The following is a 4,301-nucleotide window of genomic DNA, read 5'->3' as shown; positions in this document are numbered from 1 at the left end:
ATATTTGAAACAACATTATTCATCTAGACTCCGGGTCTGAACCCGGGTCTATTACACTACCAACCAATTAACAACACTACCATTAAGAGATCAAAGTGAATACTGTTATTTTAGTAGAAAAATATTTTAAATAGCTTCTATTTTATTTTATACAAACATTATTCATCTTTATTAAAAATTTCCATCTATAAAATTAAAAATACAATTTTATAATAATAAAAAACCTAATTAAAAATATTATAATTTATAAGTTTATAATTATATAATTAAAAATAAAATTCTATAATTGAGTCCCCAAAAAGGAACCATAATTGTGTAGAAAAATTTTTATTTGAATTTTTTGTCATATTAATATTTTGTGTTGTTAAAATATTCCTGGCTTCCCTAGACCTAGTATTTGTCAATTAAATTTAGATATTTTATATGTTTAATTCAAATTAAACCAATAACACATCATTCACAATAGATCACATTAATAATATATGAACTCATATCAAAAATGAATTACCTTCACAATAAATCAAATTAATAGTATATCAACACCAATTAAAATTAAGTTAATATGTAAATTATTTTTTTATAAAATATTTAAATATTTTTAAAAGATAAATAAATAAAAATCCGCAAGGTGGCGTATTTAGAATGTTTATTTTATTTTTTGAATCAAAATAGTAAACTTTTATAGGTAGTTTATATATTAATAAATTAGAAAAAAATACTAGCCTAGCTGTAGATTATGAATGCCATTTTTATGATTTAATCCCCCAATAACTAAGAATTCGCATCATTTAAATTGGATTTTAAAAGTTTTCAAATAATAATTGTTGCGAAGCTATAAATGAATGGTCAACTAACGTTAAATAAGGTAGCCACCTCTCAAAATTTTTGTCAAGGATAAAAAAAAGTAAGGGTCTATCATTTTGAAATAATTTTGAAATAAAAAAATTATTTCATAACTATTCATTAAATTTTAATATGATAATATTTATGTTAAATTTGATCAATTTTAGCCATATAAATACCCATAACTCCTAGACCCATGTTTATCGTAGTCTAGGATTTGGTACAAATATAAATCAGTATGATATCTATCTACAGTAAAAAAAATTTTAAAAAAATATCTTTTTTTTCTACGAACATTTCCGGTTTTATATGTCCGATTTTCGATATTATTCAAATTTTTATTACATTTATATTTATATCATATTTAAATAACTATTATTAGGCTACATAATAAAACTTAAATTATTTTTCTAACAAAAGTATTTTTCGAGATATTTGAAGGGGATTTTGTCAAAAATATACCATTTTTAAGCGCTCTAAACGCTCATATCAGCGGATAAGCAGTGATGGGAGGTAAAATTTCATCTTTTTCTTAGTTTTATCATATATACTAACAATGTGCTAAATTTAAGAAAAATTGAAGGGGGTCGGGGTTGAAACCTTTGTCTATTTGATATGGAATTCCCCATATTTATATGTTAACCAATAGAATGCATCCTCGGAGAGAATATTCAGCTTAATCCCCCTCAATTATTAAAAAAAACTTATAGATAATTTTTTTCCAAGGCTCGTGGAGCTTATTTTAAAATATTATCTCTAGTAAATAAAACAAATATCAGATATTAGATGATTTCCATGATTACCAAATAATACGTCAGTTAACAATGCTTCAATTTTCTAACATTTAAGGAATGGTATTTCAAATTTTAATAAAAAATTTAAACACTGCTTGTGATGTAGAATAAAAGAAAATTTTGGAATAGTTTAGTATAAGAATCAAATATATAATCATAAAATTTTACAACATAACTTAAATCCAACCCCCCCCCCCCTCCTATACAAGAATCTCAATTTTATTTACTAAATGATTAATATCAAAAATAATAATAACCAATATGTATACCTATTTCTTTGGTTGACCAATTTATCACATAAGGTATGTTGATTAGTAGCCAATGTTATGTAAGCCTAGATTTTGGGGATATAAGAAAAAAGGTTTGGACTTCTATATCGAATCTTACATTTGGGTCTAAAATTAGGCGTGAAAAGGGGATTTAGGATTTAACATTATAGTACTTATAAGAGGGTATTTTGGGTTTATTTTTAAGAACGGTTGATTAAGATTGTAGTAAAAATAATATATAAGATTAGAGATAGAGGTCAAATCTTTTTCTTTTTTTTCTTCCTTCTATGCACAAAATCTACAGGCTTACAGAATATTGGCTACTAATCAACATACATTATAATGTGGTAAATTGGTCAATTAAAGAATTAGGTGTAAATGTTAGCTAATATTTTTCGATTTATTAATATTTAGTAAATAAAATTGAAATTTTTTAGGACCAACATTCAAAATGATTTATATTTAATTATCCTGATTTTTTAATACTAACTAAAATATAATAAATTGCAACTGTAATAGATATGCATTATCGCCGGGCCGAATTGACGTGGAACCATTTAAAATATATCTTATAACAACTCTTATAAAAATAAACATGTAAAATGTATATTATAACATTAGATATAAAAATATTGTAATAATTAACTTTGTATTTCTAATATTAGACGTTACTGCAGGAAAATTGCAAGTTGGCTTTAATTGTTTTATGTTTTTTTTAAAAAATGAATAAATTTAATTTTTTAAAAAAATGTAAAAAAAAAGAGTCTTAATAACTTTTTTGAAATATTGGCTTTATAAATATCTTAGATATTAACCTCGTAATGTATTGTACTAAATATAGTGTTTGCAATGGTCCAGTCGGACCGGTCGGACCGGTCGAGTCGGTTCCATCATGCTCTTGGGTCCCACTGTCCAGTCCGGTCCCACAACACGGTCCTATGGTCAGGTCCGACCGAAGACCGATAAAAGAAGATAAAAGTTTATTATACTACTTATAATACCTTTAAAATAAATATTCTAAACAATTACCGACATAAAAATGGTCATGTTATATCCATACTAGCAAAATTTCCAGGAAAAACTTTTGTAGCTTAATAAAAAAAATTACATGGGACCGGACCGACCGGTCCAGCAGACCAAACCGATGGTCCCACGGTCCGGTCTAATTTGGCTTAACAGTCCATCGGTCCGGTCTTATTTTAGAAAAAAGGGACCGGACGGGACCGGACCGTTGCAAACACTAACTAAATATATACATTATTAATATATTTTATAAATATAATAAAAATTTAAGAGATAAAAATGGAAATTTGTTAAATAAATACTAAATTTCAAATAAAATATAAAATAATTATACCAGAGCTCAGTGAGCTTTATTATTGGGTACGAGAATTGTAGATGGCTTTAATTTTTAAATTTTATAAAATGATAATTATATTTTCAAAAATATATAAATTAAAATAATATAAAAATTTTAAAAAAATATAAAAGTATTTTAATGGCACATTAAAAAAAATGGTTATTAAAATAAAATATAAAATACCAGAGCTCAGTTGCTTTATTATTGGGTACGAAGAATGGTAGATTACATTAATTTTAATTTTTTGTTTAAATTTTATAAAATGAAAATTAATTATAACATAATTAAAAAAAATTATTTCTAGTTTAATATAATTAAAAATTTTTTACCTTTTTTTAGAATTTTTTTAGAATACAATTTTAAAGTAATTTATTAAACAATTTTAAAATAAATTTATAAAACAATTTTAAATTATAAATTTAAAAAAAAATTTTTTTTAAATAAAATATAATTAAAATGACAGAAAAATTATAAATATAGCACATGTTATTTGTTAAAAAAGTTATGGGGGGGGGGGGGGGTGAGATATAAATATCATCACATATAATATTCTTTGATTTATAATAACAAGTGCTAAATATTTTATTTTGATAAACATTTTTTAAAACTTATACAATACCTTAAATGGTTCTCATATAAAAAATTTGGCACTTTTTCGATAAATATGATTAAATGTAAATTCGCATATTTAATTAATACAGTTATAGGAAGGGGGGGGGGGTGTAATAAATTTCATCAACACATTTTGTAATATATTAATAAAAGATACACTGAAGAAGCAACTGTAAAAAAGGCAAATTCAGAAAATTTTTAGTAAAATAAGTTTTTTGGTAGATATTTCAAACAATTATCAAAAAATTCTATATTATGCCCTTGCCTGGTTATAAGCTCTTTGCTTAATTTTCTATAAAAGTTATATATTTTTTATTATGACATGATTTAACCCTTTATTACACAGCCGGTTGAAATTTGTCCCACCTAATTGTAAAATATAATCTCTATAAAATTCAAAACTTTTCAATAAACATTAGCACA

This window comes from Gordionus sp. m RMFG-2023, chromosome 1 (genome assembly GCF_954871325.1).
Source record: "Gordionus sp. m RMFG-2023 chromosome 1, tfGorSpeb1-WG-v2, whole genome shotgun sequence".
NCBI classification, from domain to species: Eukaryota; Metazoa; Nematomorpha; class Gordioida; order Chordodea; family Parachordodidae; genus Gordionus; species Gordionus sp. m RMFG-2023.
The sequence above is the reverse complement of the archived record's forward strand: the minus strand, read 5'-3'. Positions refer to the sequence as shown.